The sequence below is a fragment of the Amblyomma americanum genome, chromosome 6, assembly GCF_052857255.1.
Source record: "Amblyomma americanum isolate KBUSLIRL-KWMA chromosome 6, ASM5285725v1, whole genome shotgun sequence".
Lineage (NCBI taxonomy): Eukaryota > Metazoa > Arthropoda > Arachnida > Ixodida > Ixodidae > Amblyomma > Amblyomma americanum.
Window position 1 is genome coordinate 160,995,859 of NC_135502.1, and position 23,843 is coordinate 161,019,701.

Genomic DNA, 23,843 nt, shown 5'->3' on the forward strand with positions numbered 1-23,843 from the left:
GATGTATTTAGGGCGTACGATGGGATCGCACCCACCGCCTCCACCAAAATGTCACATATGGAAAAGCGACAGTTCTACAAGCAGCCTTCAGCAGCCAGCAAGCACGAGAAACGAGGGTGTGCGGAAGTATATGGGACGTACGCTGGGATCGCACCCAGCGCCTCCACCAAAATGCCACAAATGGAAAGCCGAAAGTTCTAAATGCAGCCTTCAGCAGCCAGCAAGCGCTAGAAACGCGGGTTTGCGAAGGTGTGTGGGACGTACCCTGGAGTCGCACCCAGCGCCTCCACCAGAATGTCACATATGGAAAAGCGACAGTTCTAAAAGCAGCCTTCAGCACGCAGCAAGCGCGAGAAAGGAGGGTATGCGGAGGTGAATGGGACGTAAGCTTGACCGCGCCTAGCGCCTCCACCAAAATGTCACATATGGAAAGACGACAGTTCTACAACCAGGCTTCAGCAGCCAGGAATCGCGAGAAACGAGGGCGTGAGGAAGTGTATGGGATGTATGCTGCGGACGAACCGAGCGCTTCCACCAAATAGTCACATATGGAAATGGGACAGTCCTTACAAGCAGCCTTCAGCACTCTGTAAGTACGAGAAACGAGGGTGTGCGGAGGTGTATGGGACGAACGCTGGGATTGTCCCGAGCGCCTCCACCAAAATGTCATATATGGAAAGGCGGCAGTTCTACAAGCAGGTTCAACAGCCAGCAAGCGCGAGAAACGAGGGTATGTGGAGGTGTATGAGACGTACATTGGGATCCTGCCCAGCGCCTCCATCAAAATGTCACATATGGAAAGGTGACAGTCTACAAACAACTTTCTGCAGCCAGCAAGCGCGAGAAACGAGAGCGAGAGGAAGTGTATGGGATGTACCCTAGGATCGACCCAGCGCCTCCACCGAAATGTCACATATGGAAAGGCGACAGTTCTGAAAGCAGCCTTCAGCAGCCAGCAAGCGCTAGAAACGAGGGTGTACGGAAGTGCATGGGACGTAGCTGGGAGGGACCCAGCGCCTCCACCAAAATATCATATGTGGAAAGGCGACAGTTCTACAAGCAGCCTTCAGCAGCCAGAGAGCTCGAGAAGCGAGGGTGTGTGGAAGTGCATGGAATGTACGTTGGGATTGTTCCCAGCGCCTCCACAAAAATGTCACATATGGAAAGGCGACAGTTCTTCAAGCAGCCTTCAGCAGCCAGAGAGCACGAGAAACGAGGGTGTGTGGAAGTGTATGGAGCGTACGCTGGGATCGAACCCAGCGCCTCACCAAAATGTCACATATTTAAAGGCGACAGTTCTACAAGCAGCCTTCAGCAGCCGGCAAGCACGAGAAACGAAAGCATGCGGAAGTGTATGGTACGTACGCTGGGATCGCACCCAGCGCCTTCATCAAAATGCTACATATGGAAAGGCGACAGTTCTATAAGCAGCATTCAGTAGCCAGCAAGCGCGAGAAACGAGGGTATGCGGAGGTGTATGGAATGTACGCTAGGATTGCGTCCAACCGCCTCCACAAAAATGCCACGCATGGTATGAGGACAGTTCAATAAGTAGCCTTCAGCAGCTAGCAAGAGCGAAAAACGAGGGTATGGGGAGGTGTATAGGACGTACACTGGGATCGTTCCCAGCGCCTCCACCAAAATGTCACATATGGAAAGGCGACAGTTCTACAAGCAGCCTTCAGCAGCGATATAGCGCGAGAATCGAGGGTGTGCGGAGGTTTATGGGACGTACGCTGGGATCGTGTCCAGCGTTATGCTAAAATGTCACATGGAAAGGCGACAGTTCTACAAGCAGCCTTCAGCTGCCAACAAGCAGGAGAAACGAGGGTGTGCGAAAGTATATGGGACGTACGGTGGGCTCGCACCCAGCGCCTCCACCAAAATGTCAGAAATGGAAAGCCGAAAGTCCTACATGCAGCTTTCAGCAGCCAGCAAGCGCGAGAAACGTGGTTTGCGAAAGTGTATGGGACGTACGCTGGAGTCGCACCCAGCGCCTCCACCAAAATGTCACATATGGAAAAGCGACAGATCTACAAGCAGCCGTCAGGAGGCAGCAAGCGCGAGAAACTATGGTTTGCGAAAGTGTATGGGACGTACGCTGGAGTCGCACCCAGCGCCTCCACCAAAATGTCACATATGGAAAAGCGACAGTTCTACAAGCAGCCTTCAGCAACCAGCAAGCGCGAGAAACGAGGGTATGCGGAAGTGTATGGGACGCACACTGGGATCGCACCCAGCGCCTCCACAAAAATATCAAAATGGAAAGCCGAAAGTTCTAAAGCAGCCTTTAGCAGCCAGCAAGCGCGAGAAACGCGGGTTTGCGGAAGTGTCTCGGACGTACGCTGGAGTCGCACTTAGCGCCTCCATCAGAATGTCACATATGGAAAATCGACAGTTCCACAAGCAGCCTTCAGCAGCCAGCAAGCGCGAGAAAGGAGGGTAGGCGGAGGTGTATGGCACGTACGCTGGTGTCGCACCCAGCGCCTCCACCAAAATGTCACATATGGAAAGGTGACAGTTCTATAAGTAGCATTCAGCAGCCATTAAGCGCGAGAAACGAGGGTATGTGGAGGTGTATGAGACGGACTCTGGGATCATGCCCAGCGCCTCCACCAAAATGTCACATATGGAAAGACGACAGTTCTACAACCAGCCTTCAGCAGCCAGGAAGCGCGAGAAACGAGGGCGTGAGGAAGTGTATGGGATGTATGCTAGGATCGCGTCCAAGCGCCTCCACAAAAGTGCCACGTATGGTACGACGACATTTCCACAAGCAGTCTTCAGTTGCCAGCAATCGCGAGAAACGAGGGTATGCTGAGGTGTATGGAAAGTACACTGCGGACGAACCGAGCGCTTCCACCAAAATGTCAAATATGGAAATGGGACAGTTCTTACAAGCAGCCTTCAGCAGCATGCAAGTACGAGAAACGAGGGTGTGCGGAAGCGTATGGGACGTAAGCTGGGATTGTTCCGAGCGCCTTCACCAAAATGTCACATATGGAAAGGTGACAGTCTACAAACAGCTTTCTGCAGCCAGCAAGCACGAGAAACGAGAGCGGGAAGAAGTGTATGGGATGTACCCTAGGATCGCGTCCAAGCGCCTCCCCAAAAATGCCACACATGGTATGAGGACAGTTCCATAAGTAGCCTTCAGCAGCCAGCAAGCGCGAGAAACGAGGGTATGGGGAGGTGTATGGGACGTACACTGGGATCGTTCCCAGCGCCTCCACCAAAATGTCACATATGGGAAAGCGACAATTCTACAAGCAGCCTTCAGCAGCCAGCAAGCGCGAGAAACGAGGGTATGCGGAAGTATACGAGACGTACGCTGGATCGCACCCAGCGCCCCCACCAAAATGTCACAAATGCAAAGCCGAAAGTTCTACATGCAGCCATCAGCAGCCAGCAAGCGCGAGAAACGCGGGTTTGCGAAAGTGTACGGACGTACGCTGTGATCGCGCCCAGCGCCTCCAACAAAATGTCACATATGGAAAGGCGACCGTTCTACAAGCAGCCTTCAGCAGCCAGCAAGCATGAGAAGCGAGGGTGTGCGGAATTGTATGGCACGTACACTGCGACCGCACCCAGCGGCTTCATCAAAATGCCATATATGCAAAGGCGACAGTTCTATAAGCAGCATTCAGCAGCCAGCAAGCACGTGAAACGAAGGTATGCGCAGGTGTATGGGACGTACGCAGAGATCTTTGCCAGCGCCTCCAACAAAAAGCCAAATATGGAAAGGCGACAGCTCTACAAGCAGCCTTCAGCAGCCAGCAAGAACGTGGAGTAGGGTGTGCGGAAGTGTATGGAATGCACGCTGGGATCGTTCCCAGCGCCTCCACCAGAATGTCACATATGGAAAGGCGAGAGTTCTACAAGCAGCCTTTAGCAGCCAGAAAACACGAGAAACGAGGGTGTGCGGAAGTGTATGGGATGTACGCTAGGATCGCGTCCAAGCGCCTCCACAAAAATGCCACGCATGGTATGAGGACAGTTCCATCAGTAGCCTTCAGTAGCAAGCAAGCGCAAGAAACGAGGGTATGGGGAGGTGTATGGGACGTACGCTGGGATCGCACGCAGCGCCTCCTCCAAAATGTCACATATGGAATGGCGACAGTTCTAGAAGCAGCCATCAGCAGCCAGCAAGAGCGTAAAACGAGGGCGTGACGAAGTGTATGGGATGGACGCTAGGATCGCGTCCAAGCGCCTCCACAAAAATGCCACGCATGGTATGACGACAGTTCCATAAGTAGCCTTCATCAGCCAGCAAGCGCGAGAAACGATTATATGGGGAGGTGTATGGGACGTACGCTGGGATCGCACCCAGCATCTCCACCAAAATGTCACAAATGGAAAGCCTAAAGTTCTACAAGCCGACTTCAGCAGATAGCAAGCGCGAGAAAGGAGGGTATGCGAAAGTGTATGGGACGTACTCTGGGATCACGCCCAGCGCCTCCACCAAAATGTCACATATGGAAAAGCGACAGTTCTACAAGCAGCCTTTAGCAGCCAGCAAGTACGAGAACCGAGAGTGTGCGGAAGTTTATGGGACGTATGCCGGGAGTGCACGCAGCGCCTCCATCAAAATGTCACATATGTAAAGGCGACAGTTCTACAAACAGCCTTCAGCAGAAAGCGAGCGCTAGAAACGAGGGCGTGATAAAGTGTATGGGATTTAGGCTAGCATCGCGTACAAGTGTCTCCACAAAAAGGCCAGGTATGATACGACGAAAGGTCCGCAAGCAGCCTTTAGCTGCCAACAAGCGCGAGAAACGAGGGTATGCGGAGGTGAATGAGACGTACGCTGGGATCACGCCCAGCGCCTCCAGCAAAATGTCACATATGGAAAGGCGACAGTTCTATAAGTAGCACTCAGCAGCCATTAAGCGCGAGAAACGAGGGTATGCGGAGGTGTATGAGACGTACGCTGGGATCATGCCCAGCGCCTCCACCAAAATGTCACATATGGAAAGGTGACAGTCTACAAACAACTTTCTGCAGCCAGCAAGCGCGAGAAACGAGAGCAGGAGGAAGTGTACGTGATGTACCCTAGGATCGACCCAGCGCCTCCACAGAAATGTCACATATGGAAAGCCGAAAGTTCTACAACGGCCTTCAGCAGCCAGCAATCGCGAGAAACGCGGGTTTGCGAAAGTGTATGGGACGTACGCTGTGATCGCGCTCAGCGCCTCCAAGAAAATGTCACATATGGAAAGGCGACAGTTCTACAAGCAGCCTTCAGCAGCCAGCAAGCGCGAGAAATTAGGGTATGCGGAAGTATATGGGACGTACGCTGGGATCGCACCCAGCGCCTCCACCAAAATGTCACAGATGCAAAGCCGAAAGTTCTACATGCAGCCGTCAGCAGCCAGCAAGGGCGAGAAACGCGGGTTTGGAAAGTGCATGGGACGTACGCTGTGATCGCGCCCAGCGCCTCCACCAAAATGTCTCATATGGAAAGGCGACAGTTCTACAAGCAGCCGCCAGGAGGCAGCAAGCGCGAGAAACGAGGGTATGCGGAAGTATATGGGACTTACGCCTGGATCTCACCCAGCGCCTCCGCCAAAATGTCACATATAGAAAGGTGACAGATCTACAAGCAGGCTTTGGCAGCCAGCAAGCGCGAGAAGCGAAGGTATGCGGAGGTGTATGGGACGTACGCCGGGATCGTGCCCAGCGCCTCCGCCAAAATGTCAGATATGGAAAGGCGACAGTTCTACAAGCAGCCTTCAGCAGCCAGCAAGCACGAGAAACGGGGATGTCCGGAAGTGTATGGGACTTACGCCTGGATCACACCAAGCGCCTCCACGAAATAGTCACATATGGAAAGGTGACAGTTCTACAAGCAGCCTTCAGCTGCCAATAAGCGCGAGAAACGAGGGTGTGCGGAAGTGAAATTAGACGTACGCTGGTATCGCACCCAGCGCCTCCATCAAAATGTCAAATATAGAAAGACTATATTTCTACAAGCAGCCTTCAGCAGCCAGCAAGAACGAGAAACGAGGGTATGCGGAAGTGTACGGGACGTACGCTGGGATCAGTCCCAGCGGCTCCACAAAAATGTCAGATATGGAAAGGCGACAGTTCTACAAGGAGCCTTCTGCAGCCAGCAAGTGCGAGAACTAGGGCGTGAGGAAGTGTATGGGGTGTACGCTAGGATCGCATCCAAGCGCTTCCACAGAAATGCCACGTATGGCACGACGACAGTTCCACAAGCAGCCTTCAGCTGCCAGCAAGTACGAGGAACAAGGTTTGCGGAGGTGTATGGGACGTACGCCGGTATCGCGCCGAGCGCCTCCACCAAAATATCACATATGGAAAGGTGACAGATCTACAGGCAGCGTTTGGCAGCCAGCAAGCGCGAGAAACGAGGGCGTGAGGAAGTGTATGGGATCTACGCTGGGATCGCACACAGCGCCTCGACCAAAATGTCACATATGAAAAGGCGATAGTTCTACAAGCAGCCTTTAGCTTCCAGCAAGCACGAGAAACGAGGGTGTGCGGAAGTGTATGGGACTTAATGGGAACACAGCCAGAGCCTCCACCAAAATGTGACATATGGAAAGGCGACAGTTCTACAAGCAGCCTTCAACAACCAGCAAGCGCGAGAAACGAGGGTATGCGGAGGTGTATGGGACGTACGCTGGGATCCCACCCAGCGCCTCCACCAAAATGTCACATATGGAAAGCCGACAGTCGTACAAGCAGCCTTCAGCAGCCAGCAAGCACGAGAAACGAAGGTTTGCGGGAGCGTATGGGACGTATTCTGGGATTGCTCCGAGCGCCTTCACCAAAATGTCACATATGGAAAGGCGACAGTTCCATAAGTAGCCTTCAGCAGCCAGCAAGCGCGAGAAAAGAGGGTTTGGGGAGGTGTGTGGGACGTACGCTGGGATCGCGCCCAGCGATTCCACCAAGATTTCACATGGAAAGGCAACAGTTTTACAAGCAGCCTTCAGCTGCCAGCAAGGACGAGAAACGAGGGTGTGCGGAAGTATATGGGACGTACACAGGGATCGCACCCAGCGCCTCCACCAAAATGTCACAAATGGAAAGCCGAAAGTTCTACAAGCAGCCTTCAGCAGCCAGCAAGCGCGAGAAACGCGGGTTTGCGAAAGTGTATCGGACGTACGCTGGAGTCGCAATCAGCGCCTCCACCAAAATGTCACATATGGAAAAGCGACAGTTATACAAGCAGCCTTCAGCAGCCAGCAAGCACGAGAAACGAGGGTGTGCGGAAGTATATGGGACGTACGCTGGGATCGCACCCAGCGCCTCCACCAAAATGTCACAAATGGAAAGCCGAAAGTTCTACATGCAGCCTTGAGCAGCCAGCAAGCGCAAGAAAGGAGGGTTGAGGACGTGTATGTACGCTGGGATCGTGCCCAGCGCCTCCACCAAAATGTCACATATGGAAAAGCGACATATCTACAAGCAGCCTTCAGCAGCCAGCAAGGGCGAGAAACTGGGTATGCGGAGGTGAATGAGACGTACGCTGGGATCACGCCCAGCGCCTACAGCAAAATGTCACATATGGAAAGGCGACAGTTCTATAAGTAGCACTCAGCAGCCATTAAGCGCGAGAAACGAGGGTGTGCGGAGGTGTATGAGACGTACGCTGGGATTATGCCCAGCGCCTCCACCAAAATGTCACATATGGAAAGGTGACAGTCTGCAAACAGCTTTCTGCAGCCAGCAAGCGCGAGAAACGAGAGCAGGAGGAAGTGTACGTGATGTACCCTAGGATCGACACAGCGCCTCCACCGAAATGTCACATATGGAAAGGCGACAGTTCTACAAGCAGCCTTCAGCAGCGATATAGCGCGAGAATCGAGGGTGTGCGGAGGTTTATGGGACGTACGCTGGGATCGTGTCCAGGGTTATGCTAAAATGTCACATGGAAAGGCGACAGTTGTACAAGCAGCCTTCAGCTGCCAACAAGCAGGAGAAACGAGGGTGTGCGAAAGTATATGGGACGTACGGTGGGCTCGCACCCAGCGCCTCCACCAAAATGTCAGAAATGGAAAGCCGAAAGTCCTACATGCAGCTTTCAGCAGCCAGCAAGCGCGAGAAACGTGGTTTGCGAAAGTGTATGGGACGTACGCTGGAGTCGCACCCAGCGCCTCCACCAAAATGTCACATATAAAAAAGCGACAGATCTACAAGCAGCCGTCAGGAGGCAGCAAGCGCGAGAAACTATGGTTTGCGAAAGTGTATGGGACGTACGCTGGAGTCGCACCCAGCGCCTCCACCAAAATGTCACATATGGAAAATCGACAGTTCCACAAGCAGCCTTCAGCAGGCAGCAAGCGCGAGAAAGGAGGGTAGGCGGAGGTGTATGGGACGTACGCTGGTGTCGCACCCAGCGCCTCCACCAAAATGTCACATATGGAAAGGTGACAGTTCTATAAGTAGCATTCAGCAGCCATTAAGCGCGAGAAACGAGGGTATGTGGAGGTGTATGAGACGGACTCTGGGATCATGCCCAGCGCCTCCAACAAAATGTCACATATGGAAAGACGACAGTTCTACAACCAGCCTTCAGCAGCCAGGAAGCGCGAGAAACGAGGGCGTGAGGAAGTGTATGGGATGTATGCTAGGATCGCGTCCAAGCGCCTTCACAAAAATGCCACGTATGGTACGACGACATTTCCACAAGCAGTCTTCAGTTGCTAGCAATCGCGAGAAACGAGGGTATGCTGAGGTGTATGGAAAGTACACTGCGGACGAACCGAGCGCTTCCACCAAAATGTCACATATGGAAATGGGACAGTTCTTACAAGCAGCCTTCAGCAGCATCAAGTACGAGAAACGAGGGTGTGCGGAAGCGTATGGGACGTAAGCTGGGATTGTTCCGAGCGCCTTCACCAAAATGTCACATATGGAAAGGTGACAGTCTACAAACAGCTTTCTGCAGCCAGCAAGCACGAGAAACGAGAGCGGGAAGAAGTGTATGGGATGTACCCTAGGATCGCGTCCAAGCGCCTCCACAAAAATGCCACAAATGGTATGAGGACAGTTCCATAAGTAGCACTCAGCAGCCATTAAGCGCGAGAAACGAGGGTATGCGGAGGTGTATGAGACGTACGCTGGGATCATGCCCAGCGCCTCCACCAAAATGTCACATATGGAAAGGTGACAGTCTACAAACAACTTTCTGCAGCCAGCAAGCGCGAGAAACGAGAGCAGGAGGAAGTGTACGTGATGTACCCTAGGATCGACCCAGCGCCTCCACAGAAATGTCACATATGGAAAGCCGAAAGTTCTACAACGGCCTTCAGCAGCCAGCAATCGCGAGAAACGCGGGTTTGCGAAAGTGTATGGGACGTACGCTGTGATCGCGCTCAGCGCCTCCAAGAAAATGTCACATATGGAAAGGCGACAGTTCTACAAGCAGCCTTCAGCAGCCAGCAAGCGCGAGAAATTAGGGTATGCGGAAGTATATGGGACGTACGCTGGGATCGCACCCAGCGCCTCCACCAAAATGTCACAGATGCAAAGCCGAAAGTTCTACATGCAGCCGTCAGCAGCCAGCAAGGGCGAGAAACGCGGGTTTGGAAAGTGCATGGGACGTACGCTGTGATCGCGCCCAGCGCCTCCACCAAAATGTCTCATATGGAAAGGCGACAGTTCTACAAGCAGCCGCCAGGAGGCAGCAAGCGCGAGAAACGAGGGTATGCGGAAGTATATGGGACTTACGCCTGGATCTCACCCAGCGCCTCCGCCAAAATGTCACATAGAGAAAGGTGACAGATCTACAAGCAGGCTTTGGCAGCCAGCAAGCGCGAGAAGCGAAGGTATGCGGAGGTGTATGGGACGTACGCCGGGATCGTGCCCAGCGCCTCCGCCAAAATGTCAGATATGGAAAGGCGACAGTTCTACAAGCAGCCTTCAGCAGCCAGCAAGCACGAGAAACTGGGATGTCCGGAAGTGTATGGGACTTACGCCTGGATCACACGAAGCGCCTCCACGAAATAGTCACATATGGAAAGGTGACAGTTCTACAAGCAGCCTTCAGCTGCCAACAAGCGCGAGAAACGAGGGTGTGCGGAAGTGAAATTAGACGTACGCTGGTATCGCACCCAGCGCCTCCATCAAAATGTCAAATATAGAAAGACTATATTTCTACAAGCAGCCTTCAGCAGCCAGCAAGAACGAGAAACGAGGGTATGCGGAAGTGTACGGGACGTACGCTGGGATCAGTCCCAGCGGCTCCACAAAAATGTCAGATATGGAAAGGCGACAGTTCTACAAGGAGCCTTCTGCAGCCAGCAAGTGCGAGAACTAGGGCGTGAGGAAGTGTATGGGGTGTACGCTAGGATCGCATCCAAGCGCTTCCACAGAAATGCCACGTATGGCACGACGACAGTTCCACAAGCAGCCTTCAGCTGCCAGCAAGTACGAGGAACAAGGTTTGCGGAGGTGTATGGGACGTACGCCGGGATCGCGCCGAGCGCCTCCACCAAAATATCACATATGGAAAGGTGACAGATCTACAGGCAGCGTTTGGCAGCCAGCAAGCGCGAGAAACGAGGGCGTGAGGAAGTGTATGGGATCTACGCTGGGATCGCACACAGCGCCTCGACCAAAATGTCACATATGAAAAGGCGATAGTTCTACAAGCAGCCTTTAGCTTCCAGCAAGCACGAGAAACGAGGGTGTGCGGAAGTGTATGGGACTTAATGGGAACACAGCCAGAGCCTCCACCAAAATGTGACATATGGAAAGGCGACAGTTCTACAAGCAGCCTTCAACAACCAGCAAGCGCGAGAAACGAGGGTATGCGGAGGTGTATGGGACGTACGCTGGGATCCCACCCAGCGCCTCCACCAAAATGTCACATATGGAAAGCCGACAGTCGTACAAGCAGCCTTCAGCAGCCAGCAAGCACGAGAAACGAAGGTTTGCGGGAGCGTATGGGACGTATTCTGGGATTGCTCCGAGCGCCTTCACCAAAATGTCACATATGGAAAGGCGACAGTTCCATAAGTAGCCTTCAGCAGCCAGCAAGCGCGAGAAAAGAGGGTTTGGGGAGGTGTGTGGGACGTACGCTGGGATCGCGCCCAGCGATTCCACCAAGATTTCACATGGAAAGGCAACAGTTTTACAAGCAGCCTTCAGCTGCCAGCAAGGACGAGAAACGAGGGTGTGCGGAAGTATATGGGACGTACACAGGGATCGCACCCAGCGCCTCCACCAAAATGTCACAAATGGAAAGCCGAAAGTTCTACAAGCAGCCTTCAGCAGCCAGCAAGCGCGAGAAACGCGGGTTTGCGAAAGTGTATCGGACGTACGCTGGAGTCGCAATCAGCGCCTCCACCAAAATGTCACATATGGAAAAGCGACAGTTATACAAGCAGCCTTCAGCAGCCAGCAACCACGAGAAACGAGGGCGTGCGGAAGTATATGGGACGTACGCTGGGATCGCACCCAGCGCCTCCACCAAAATGTCACAAATGGAAAGCCGAAAGTTCTACATGCAGCCTTGAGCAGCCAGCAAGCGCTAGAAACGCGGGTGTGCGAATGTGTGTGGGACGTACGCAGCCAGCGCCTCCACCAGAATGTCCCATATGGAAAAGCGACAGTTCTACAAGCAGCCTTCAGCAGGCAGCAAGCGCAAGAAAGGAGGGTTGAGGACGTGTATGTACGCTGGGATCGTGCCCAGCGCCTCCACCAAAATGTCACATATGGAAAAGCGACAGATCTACAAGCAGCCTTCAGCAGCCAGCAAGGGCGAGAAACGAGGGTATGCGGAGGTGAATGAGACGTACGCTGGGATCACGCCCAGCGCCTACAGCAAAATGTCACATATGGAAAGGCGACAGTTCTATAAGTAGCACTCAGCAGCCATTAAGCGCGAGAAACGAGGGTGTGCGGAGGTGTATGAGACGTACGCTGGGATTATGCCCAGCGCCTCCACCAAAATGTCACATATGGAAAGGTGACAGTCTGCAAACAGCTTTCTGCAGCCAGCAAGCGCGAGAAACGAGAGCAGGAGGAAGTGTACGTGATGTACCCTCGGATCGACACAGCGCCTCCACCGAAATGTCACATATGGAAAGGCGACAGTTCTACAAGCAGCCTTCAGCAGCGATATAGCGCGAGAATCGAGGGTGTGCGGAGGTTTATGGGACGTACGCTGGGATCGTGTCCAGCGTTATGCTAAAATTTCACATGGAAAGGCGACAGTTCTACAAGCAGCCTTCAGCTGCCAACAAGCAGGAGAAACGAGGGTGTGCGAAAGTATATGGGACGTACGGTGGGCTCGCACCCAGCGCCTCCACCAAAATGTCAGAAATGGAAAGCCGAAAGTCCTACATGCAGCTTTCAGCAGCCAGCAAGCGCGAGAAACGTGGTTTGCGAAAGTGTATGGGACGTACGCTGGAGTCGCACCCAGCGCCTCCACCAAAATGTCACATATGGAAAAGCGACAGATCTACAAGCAGCCGTCAGGAGGCAGCAAGCGCGAGAAACTATGGTTTGCGAAAGTGTATGGGACGTACGCTGGAGTCGCACCCAGCGCCTCCACCAAAATGTCACATATGGAAAATCGACAGTTCCACAAGCAGCCTTCAGCAGGCAGCAAGCGCGAGAAAGGAGGGTAGGCGGAGGTGTATGGGACGTACGCTGGTGTCGCACCCAGCGCCTCCACCAAAATGTCACATATGGAAAGGTGACAGTTCTATAAGTAGCATTCAGCAGCCATTAAGCGCGAGAAACGAGGGTATGTGGAGGTGTATGAGACGGACTCTGGGATCATGCCCAGCGCCTCCAACAAAATGTCACATATGGAAAGACGACAGTTCTACAACCAGCCTTCAGCAGCCAGGAAGCGCGAGAAACGAGGGCGTGAGGAAGTTAATGGGATGTATGCTAGGATCGCGTCCAAGCGCCTCCACAAAAATGCCACGTATGGTACGACGACATTTCCACAAGCAGTCTTCAGTTGCTAGCAATCGCGAGAAACGAGGGTATGCTGAGGTGTATGGAAAGTACACTGCGGACGAACCGAGCGCTTCCATCAAAATGTCACATATGGAAATGGGACAGTTCTTACAAGCAGCCTTCGGCAGCATGCAAGTACGAGAAACGAGGGTGTGCGGAAGCGTATGGGACGTAAGCTGGGATTGTTCCGAGCGCCTTCACCAAAATGTCACATATGGAAAGGTGACAGTCTACAAACAGCTTTCTGCAGCCAGCAAGCACGAGAAAAGAGAGCGGGAAGAAGTGTATGGGATGTACCCTAGGATCGCGTCCAAGCGCCTCCACAAAAATGCCACAAATGGTATGAGGACAGTTCCATAAGTAGCCTTCAGCAGCCAGCAAGCGCGAGAAACGAGGGTATGGGGAGGTGTATGGGACGTACGCTGTGATCGCGCCCAGCGCCTCCAACAAAATGTCACATATGGAAAGGCGACCGTTCTACAAGCAGCCTTCAGCAGCCATCAAGCATGAGAAGCGAGGGTGTGCGGAATTGTATGGCACGTACACTGCGACCGCACCCAGCGGCTTCATCAAAATGCCATATATGCAAAGGCGACAGTTCTATAAGCAGCATTCAGCAGCCAGCAAGCACGTGAAACGAAGGTATGCGCAGGTGTATGGGACGTACGCAGAGATCTTTGCCAGCGCCTCCAACAAAAAGCCAAATATGGAAAGGCGACAGCTCTACAAGCAGCCTTCAGCAGCCAGCAAGAACGTGGAGTAGGGTGTGCGGAAGTGTATGGAATGTACGCTGGGATCGTTCCCAGCGCCTCCACCAGAATGTCACATATGGAAAGGCGAGAGTTCTACAAGCAGCCTTTAGCAGCCAGAAAACACGAGAAACGAGGGTGTGCGGAAGTGTATGGGATGTACGCTAGGATCGCGTCCAAGCGCCTCCACAAAAATGCCACGCATGGTATGAGGACAGTTCCATAAGTAGCCTTCAGTAGCAAGCAAGCGCAAGAAACGAGGGTTAGGGGAGGTGTATGGGACGTACGCTGGGATCGCACGCAGCGCCTCCTCCAAAATGTCACATATGGAATGGCGACAGTTCTAGAAGCAGCCATCAGCAGCCAGCAAGAGCGTAAAACGAGGGCGTGACGAAGTGTATGGGATGGACGCTAGGATCGCGTCCAAGCGCCTCCACAAAAATGCCACGCATGGTATGACGACAGTTCCATAAGTAGCCTTCATCAGCCAGCAAGCGCGAGAAACGATTATATGGGGAGGTGTATGGGACGTACGCTGGGATCGCACCCAGCATCTCCACCAAAATGTCACAAATGGAAAGCCTAAAGTTCTACAAGCCGACTTCAGCAGATAGCAAGCGCGAGAAAGGAGGGTATGCGAAAGTGTATGGGACGTACTCTGGGATCACGCCCAGCGCCTCCACCAAATTGTCACATATGGAAAAGCGACAGTTCTACAAGCAGCCTTTAGCAGCCAGCAAGTACGAGAACCGAGAGTGTGCGGAAGTTTATGGGACGTATGCCGGGAGTGCACGCAGCGCCTCCATCAAAATGTCACATATGTAAAGGCGACAGTTCTACAAACAGCCTTCAGCAGAAGGCGAGCGCTAGAAACGAGGGCGTGATAAAGTGTATGGGATTTAGGCTAGCATCGCGTCCAAGTGTCTCCACAAAAAGGCCAGGTATGGTACGACGAAAGGTCCGCAAGCAGCCTTTAGCTGCCAACAAGCGCGAGAAACGAGGGCATGCGGAGGTGAATGAGACGTACGCTGGGATCACGCCCAGCGCCTCCAGCAAAATGTCACATATGGAAAGGCGACAGTTCTATAAGTAGCACTCAGCAGCCATTAAGCGCGAGAAACGAGGGTATGCGGAGGTGTATGAGACGTACGCTGGGATCATGCCCAGCGCCTCCACCAAAATGTCACATATGGAAAGGTGACAGTCTACAAACAACTTTCTGCAGCCAGCAAGCGCGAGAAACGAGAGCAGGAGGAAGTGTACGTGATGTACCCTAGGATCGACCCAGCGCCTCCACCGAAATGTCACATATGGAAAGCCGAAAGTTCTACAACGGCCTTCAGCAGCCAGCAATCGCGAGAAACGCGGGTTTGCGAAAGTGTATGGGACGTACGCTGTGATCGCGCTCAGCGCCTCCAAGAAAATGTCACATATGGAAAGGCGACAGTTCTACAAGCAGCCTTCAGCAGCCAGCAAGCACGAGAAGCGAGGGTGTGTGGAAGTGTATGGAATGTACGCTGGGGTCGAACCCAGCGCCTCCATAAAAATGTCACATATGGAAAGGCGACAGTTCTTCAAGCAGGCTTCAGCAGCCAGAGAGCACGAGAAACGAGGGTGTGTGGAAGTGTATGGGGCGTACGCTGGGGTCGAACCCAGCGCCCCACCAAAATGTCACATATTTAAAGCCGAAAGTCCTACATGCAGCTTTCAGCAGCCAGCAAGCGCGAGAAGCGAAGGTATGCGGAGGTGTATGGGACGTACGCCGGGATCGTGCCCAGCGCCTCCGCCAAAATGTCAGATATGGAAAGGCGACAGTTCTACAAGCAGCCTTCAGCAGCCAGCAAGCACGAGAAACGGGGATGTCCGGAAGTGTATGGGACTTGCGCCTGGATCACACCAAGCGCCTCCTCGAAATAGTCACATATGGAAAGGTGACAGTTCTACAAGCAGCCTTCAGCTGCCAACAAGCGCGAGAAACGAGGGTGTGCGGAAGTGGAATTAGACGTACGCTGGTATCGCACCCAGCGCCTCCATTAAAATGTCAAATATGGAAAGACTATATTTCTACAAGCAGCCTTCAGCAGCCAGCAAGAACGAGAAACGAGGGTATGCGGAAGTGTACGGGACGTACGCTGGGATCACTCCCAGCGGCTCCTCAAAAATGTCAGATATGGATAGGCGACAGTTCTACAAGGAGCCTTCTGCAGCCAGCAAGTGCGAGAACTAGGGCGTGAGGAAGTGTATGGGGTGTACGCTAGGATCGCATCCAAGCGCTTCCACAGAAATGCCACGTATGGCACGACGACAGTTCCACAAGCAGCCTTCAGCTGCCAGCAAGTACGAGGAACAAAGTTTGCGGAGGTGTATGGGACGTACGCCGGGATCGCGCCGAGCGCCTCCACCAAAATATCACATATGGAAAGGTGACAGATCTACAGGCAGCGTTTGGCAGCCAGCAAGCGCGAGAAACGAGGGCGTGAGGAAGTGTATGGGATCTACGCTGGGATCGCACACAGCGCCTCGACCAAAATGTCACATATGAAAAGGCGATAGTTCTACAAGCAGCCTTTAGCTTCCAGCAAGCACGAGAAACGAGGGTGTGCGGAAGTGTATGGGACGTACGCTGGGATCCCACCCAGCGCCTCCACCAAAATGTCACATATGGAAAGCCGACAGTCCTACAAGCAGCCTTCAGCAGCCAGCAAGCACGAGAAACGAAGGTTTGCGGGAGCGTATGGGACGTATGCTGGGATTGCTCCGAGCGCCTTCACCAAAATGTCACATATGGAAAGGCGACAGTTCCATAAGTAGCCTTCAGCAGCCAGCAAGCGCGAGAAAAGAGGGTTTGGGGAGGTGTGTGGGACGTACGCTGGGATCGCGCCCAGCGATTCCACCAAGATTTCACATGGAAAGGCAACAGTTTTACAAGCAGCCTTCAGCTGCCAGCAAGGACGAGAAACGAGGGTGTGCGGAAGTATATGGGACGTACACAGGGATCGCACCCAGCGCCTCCACCAAAATGTCACAAATGGAAAGCCGAAAGTTCTACAAGCAGCCTTCAGCAGCCAGCAAGCGCGAGAAACGCGGGTTTGCGAAAGTGTATCGGACGTACGCTGGAGTCGCAATCAGCGCCTCCACCAAAATGTCACATATGGTAAAGCGACAGTTATACAAGCAGCCTTCAGCAGCCAGCAAGCACGAGAAACGAGGGTGTGCGGAAGTATATGGGACGTACGCTGGGATCGCACCCAGCGCCTCCACCAAAATGTCACAAATGGAAAGCCGAAAGTTCTACATGCAGCCTTGAGCAGCCAGCAAGCGCTAGAAACGCGGGTTTGCGAATGTGTGTGGGACGTACGCAGCCAGCGCCTCCACCAGAATGTCCCATATAGAAAAGCGACAGTTCTACAAGCAGCCTTCAGCAGGCAGCAAGCGCAAGAAAGGAGGGTTGAGGACGTGTATATACGCTAGGATCGCGCCCAGCGCCTCCACCAAAATGTCACATATGGAAAAGCGACAGATCTACAAGCAGCCTTCAGCAGCCAGCAAGCGCGAGAAACGAGGGTATGCGGAGGTGAATGAGACGTACGCTGGGATCACGCCCAGCGCCTACAGCAAAATGTCACATATGGAAAGGCAACAGTTCTATAAGTAGCACTCAGCAGCCATTAAGCGCGAGAAACGAGGGTATGCGGAGGTTTATGAGACGTACGCTGGGATCATGCCCAGCGCCTCCACCAAAATGTCACATATGGAAAGGTGACAGTCTACAAACAGCTTTCTGCAGCCAGCAAGCGCGAGAAACGAGAGCAGGAGGAAGTGTACGTGATGTACCATAGGATCGACACAGCGCCTCCGCCAAAATGTCACATATGGAAAGCCGAAAGTTCTACAACGGCCTTCAGCAGCCAGCAAGCGCGAGAAACGCGGGTTTGCGAAAGTGTATGGGACATACGCTGTGATCGCGCTCAGCGCCTACAAGAAAATGTCACATATGGAAAGGCGACAGTTCTACAAGCAGCCTTCAGCAGCCAGCAAGCACGAGAAACGAGGGTGTGTGGAAGTGTATGGGGCGTACGCTGGGGTAGAACCCAGCGCCCCACCAAAATGTCACATATTTAAAGGCGACAGTTCTACAAGCAGCCTTCAGCAGCCAGCAAGCACTAGAAACGAAGGCATGCGGAAGTGTATGGTACGTACGCTGGATCCCACCCAGCGCCTTCATCAAAATGCTACATATGGAAAGGCGACAGTTCTATAAGCAGCATTCAGTAGCCAGCAAGCGCGAGAAACGAGGGTAAGCGGAGGTGTACGGAATGTACGCTAGGATCGCGTCCAAGGGCCTCCACAAAAATGCCAGGTATGGTACGACGACAGTTCCACAAGCAGCCTTCAGCAGAAAGCAAGCGCGAGAAACGAGGGCATGAGGAAGTGTATGGGATGTACGCTAGGATCCGCATCCAAGCGCTCCCACAAAAATCCCACGTTTGGTACGACCACAGTTCTACAAGCAGCCTTCAGCAGCCAGGAAGCGCGAGAAACGAGGGTATGCGGAGGTGTATGGGACGTACACTGCGGACGAACCCAGCGCCTTCACCAAAATGTCACATATGGAAATGGGACAGTTCTTACAAGCAGTCTTCAGTAGCAAGCAAATAGGAGAAATGAGAGTGTGCGGAAGTGTATGGGACGTTCGGTGGGATCGCACCCAGCGCCTCCATCAAAATGACACATATGGAAAGGCGACAGTTCTACAAGCAGCCTTGAGCAGCCTGCAATCGCGAGAAACGAGGGCGTGAGCAATTGTATGGGATGTACGCTAGGATCGCTTCCAAGCGCCTTCACAAAAATGCCACGTATGGTACGACGACAGTTCCGCAAGCAGCGTTCAGCTGCCAGCAAGCACGAGAAACGAGGGTATGCGGAGGCGTATGGGACGTACGCTGGGATCGCGCCCAGCGCCTCCACCAAAATGTCACATATGGAAAGGTGACAGTTCTGCAAGCAGCCTTCAGCAGCCAGCAAGCACGAGAAATGAAGGTACACAGATGTATTTAGGGCGTACGATGGGATCGCACCCACCGCCTCCACCAAAATGTCACATATGAAAAGCCGACAGTAATACAAGCAGCCTTCAGCAGACAGCAAGCACGAGAAACGAAGGCATGCGGAGGTGTATGGGACGTACGCTGGCATCGTGTTCAGCGCTGCCACCGAAATGTCACATATGGAAAGGCGACAGTTCCATTAGTAGCCTTCAGCAGCCAGCAAGCGTGGGAAACGAGGGTTTGGGGAGGTGTGTGGGACGTACGCTGGGATCGTGCCCAGCGCCTCCACCAAAATGTCACATGGAAAGGCGACAGTTTTACAAGCAGCCTTCAGCTGCCAGCAAGGACGAGAAACGAGGTTGTGCGGAAGTATATGGGACGTACACTGGGATTGCACAGCGCCTCCACCAAAATGTCACATATGGAAAAGCGACAGTTCTACAAGCAGCCTTCAGCAGCCAGCAAGCACGAGAAACGAGGGTGTGCGGAAGTATATGGGACGTACGCTGGGATCGCACCCAGCGCCTCCACCAAAATGTCACATATGGAAATGGGACAGTTCTTACAAGCAGTCTTCAGTAGCAAGCAAATAGGAGAAATGAGAGTGTGCGGAAGTGTATGGGACGTTCGGTGGGATCGCACCCAGCGCCTCCATCAAAATGACACATATGGAAAGGCGACAGTTCTACAAGCAGCCTTGAGCAGCCTGCAATCGCGAGAAACGAGGGCGTGAGCAATTGTATGGGATGTACGCTAGGATCGCTTCCAAGCGCCTTCACAAAAATGCCACGTATGGTACGACGACAGTTCCGCAAGCAGCGTTCAGCTGCCAGCAAGCACGAGAAACGAGGGTATGCGGAGGCGTATGGGACGTACGCTGGGATCGCGCCCAGCGCCTCCACCAAAATGTCACATATGGAAAGGTGACAGTTCTGCAAGCAGCCTTCAGCAGCCAGCAAGCACGAGAAATGAAGGTACACAGATGTATTTAGGGCGTACGATGGGATCGCACCCACCGCCTCCACCAAAATGTCACATATGAAAAGCCGACAGTAATACAAGCAGCCTTCAGCAGACAGCAAGCACGAGAAACGAAGGCATGCGGAGGTGTATGGGACGTACGCTGGCATCGTGTTCAGCGCTGCCACCGAAATGTCACATATGGAAAGGCGACAGTTCCATTAGTAGCCTTCAGCAGCCAGCAAGCGTGGGAAACGAGGGTTTGGGGAGGTGTGTGGGACGTACGCTGGGATCGTGCCCAGCGCCTCCACCAAAATGTCACATGGAAAGGCGACAGTTTTACAAGCAGCCTTCAGCTGCCAGCAAGGACGAGAAACGAGGTTGTGCGGAAGTATATGGGACGTACACTGGGATTGCACAGCGCCTCCACCAAAATGTCACATATGGAAAAGCGACAGTTCTACAAGCAGCCTTCAGCAGCCAGCAAGCACGAGAAACGAGGGTGTGCGGAAGTATATGGGACGTACGCTGGGATCGCACCCAGCGCCTCCACCAAAATGTCACAAAAAGAAAGCCGAAAGTTCTAAATGCAGCCTTCAGCAGCCAGCAAGCGCTAGAAACGCGGGTTTGCGAAGGTGTGTGGGACGTACCCTGGAGTCGCACCCAGCGCCTCCACCAGAATGTCACATATGGAAAAGCGACAGTTCTACAAGCAGCCTTCAGCAGCCAGCAAGCACGAGAAACGAGGGTGTGCGGAAGTATATGGGACGTACGCTGGGATAGCACCCAGCGCCTCCACCAAAATGTCACAAATAGAAAGCCGAAAGTTCTACACGCAGCCTTCAGCAGCCAGCAAGCTCTAGAAACGCGGGTTTGCGAAAGTGTATCGGACGTACGCTGGAGTCGCACCCAGCGCCTCCACCAGAATGTCACATATGGAAAAGCGACAGTTCTACAAGCAGCCTTCAGCAGTCAGCAAGCAGGAGAAAGGAGGGAATGCGGAGGTGTATGGGATGTACGCTGGGATCGCGCCCTGCGCCTCCACCAAAATGTCACATATGGAAAAGCGACAGATCTACAAGCAGCCTTCAGCAGCCAGCAAGCGCGAGAAACGAGGGAATGCGGAAGTGAATGGGACGTAAGCTGGTTTGATCGCGCCTAGCACCTCCACCAAAATGTCACATATGGATAGGCGACAGTTCTATAAACAGCCTTCAGCAGGCAGCAAGCGCGAGAAAGGAGGGTATGCGGAGGTGTATGGGACGTACGCTGGGATCGTGTCCTGCGGCTCCACCAAAATGTCACATATGGAAAGGCGACAGTTCTATATGTAGCATTCAGCAGCCATTAAGCGCGAGAAGCGAGGGTATGCGGAGGTGTATGAGACGTACGCCGGTATCTTGCCCAGCGCCTGCACCAAAATGTCACATTTGGAAAGATGACAGTTCTACAACCAGCCTTCAGCAGCCAGGAAGCGCGAGAAATGAGGGCGTGAGGAAGTGTATGGGATGTATGCTAGGATCGCGTCCAAGCGCCTCCACAAAATACCACGTATGGTACGACGACAGTTCCACAAGCAGTCTTCAGTTGCTAGCAAGCGCGAGAAACGAGGGTATGCGGAGGTGTATTAGATGTACGCTGCGGACGAACCGAGCGCCTCCACCAAAATGTCACATATGGAAATGGGACAGTTCTTACAAGCCTTCAGCAGCCTGCAAGCACGAGAAACGAGGGTGTGTGGAAGTGTATGGGGCGTACGCTGGGATCGAACCCAGCGCCTCCACCAAAATGTCAGAAATGGAAAGCCGAAAATCCTACATGCAGCTTTCAGCAGCCAGCAAGCGCGAGAAACGTGGTTTGCGAAAGTGTATGGGACGTACGCTGGAGTCGGACCCAGCGCCTCCACCAAAATGTCACATATGGAAAAGCGACAGTTCTACAAGCAACCATCAGGAGGCAGCAAGCGCGAGAAACTATGGTTTGCGAAAGTGTATGGGACGTACGCCGGAGTCGCACCCAGCGCCTCCACCAGAATGTCACATATGGAAAAGCGACAGTTCTACAAGCAGCCTTCAGCAGCCAGCAAGCACGAGAAACGAGGGTGTGCGGAAGTATATGGGACGTACGCTGGGATAGCACCCAGCGCCTCCACCAAAATGTCACAAATAGAAAGCCGAAAGTTCTACACGCAGCCTTCAGCAGCCAGCAAGCTCTAGAAACGCGGGTTTGCGAAAGTGTATCGGACGTACGCTGGAGTCGCACCCAGCGCCTCCACCAGAATGTCACATATGGAAAAGCGACAGTTCTACAAGCAGCCTTCAGCAGTCAGCAAGCAGGAGAAAGGAGGGAATGCGGAGGTGTATGGGATGTACGCTGGGATCGCGCCCTGCGCCTCCACCAAAATGTCACATATGGAAAAGCGACAGATCTACAAGCAGCCTTCAGCAGCCAGCAAGCGCGAGAAACGAGGGAATGCGGAAGTGAATGGGACGTAAGCTGGTTTGATCGCGCCTAGCACCTCCACCAAAATGTCACATATGGATAGGCGACAGTTCTATAAACAGCCTTCAGCAGGCAGCAAGCGCGAGAAAGGAGGGTATGCGGAGGTGTATGGGACGTACGCTGGGATCGTGTCCTGCGGCTCCACCAAAATGTCACATATGGAAAGGCGACAGTTCTATATGTAGCATTCAGCAGCCATTAAGCGCGAGAAGCGAGGGTATGCGGAGGTGTATGAGACGTACGCCGGTATCTTGCCCAGCGCCTGCACCAAAATGTCACATTTGGAAAGATGACAGTTCTACAACCAGCCTTCAGCAGCCAGGAAGCGCGAGAAATGAGGGCGTGAGGAAGTGTATGGGATGTATGCTAGGATCGCGTCCAAGCGCCTCCACAAAAATACCACGTATGGTACGACGACAGTTCCACAAGCAGTCTTCAGTTGCTAGCAAGCGCGAGAAACGAGGGTATGCGGAGGTGTATTAGATGTACGCTGCGGACGAACCGAGCGCCTCCACCAAAATGTCACATATGGAAATGGGACAGTTCTTACAAGCCTTCAGCAGCCTGCAAGCACGAGAAACGAGGGTGTGTGGAAGTGTATGGGGCGTACGCTGGGATCGAACCCAGCGCCTCCACCAAAATGTCAGAAATGGAAAGCCGAAAATCCTACATGCAGCTTTCAGCAGCCAGCAAGCGCGAGAAACGTGGTTTGCGAAAGTGTATGGGACGTACGCTGGAGTCGGACCCAGCGCCTCCACCAAAATGTCACATATGGAAAAGCGACAGTTCTACAAGCAACCATCAGGAGGCAGCAAGCGCGAGAAACTATGGTTTGCGAAAGTGTATGGGACGTACGCCGGAGTCGCACCCAGCGCCTCCACCAAAATGTCACATATGGAAAAGCAACAGGTCTACAAGCAGCCTTCAGCAGCCAGCAAGCGCGAGAAACGAGGGTATGCGAAAGTATATGAAACGTACGCTGGGATCGCACCCAGCGCCTCCAACAAAATGTCACAAATGCAAAGCCGAAAGTTCTACATGCAGCCTTCAGCAGCCAGCAAGCGCGAGAAACGCGGGTTTGCGAAAGTGTATGGGACGTACGCTGTGATCGCGCCCAGCGCCTCCAACAATAAAATGTCTGATATGGAAAGGCGACAGTTCTACAAGCACCCTTCAGCAGCCAGGAAGCACGAGAAACGAAGACATGCGGAAGTGTATGGCACGTACGCTAGGATCGCTCCCAGCGCCTTCATCAAAATGCCACATATGGAAAGGCGACAGTTCTGTAAGCAGCATTCAGCAGCCAGCAAGCGCGAGAAACGAGGGTATGCGGAGGAGTATGGGGCGTACGCAGGAATCGTTCCCAGGGCCTCCACCAAAATGTCACATATGGAAAGGCGAAAGTTCTACAAGCAGCCTTCAGCTGCTAGCAAGCACAAGAAATGATGGTATTCAGAAGTGCATGAGACGTACGCTGGGATCGTGTCGGGCGCCTCTACCAAAATGTCATATAAGGAAAGGCATCAGTTAGACAAGCAGCCTCCAGCAGCCAGCAAGTACGAAAAACGAGAGTAAGCGGAGGTGTGTGGGACGTACGCCGCGATCGTGCCCAGCGCCTCCGCCAAAATGTCAGACA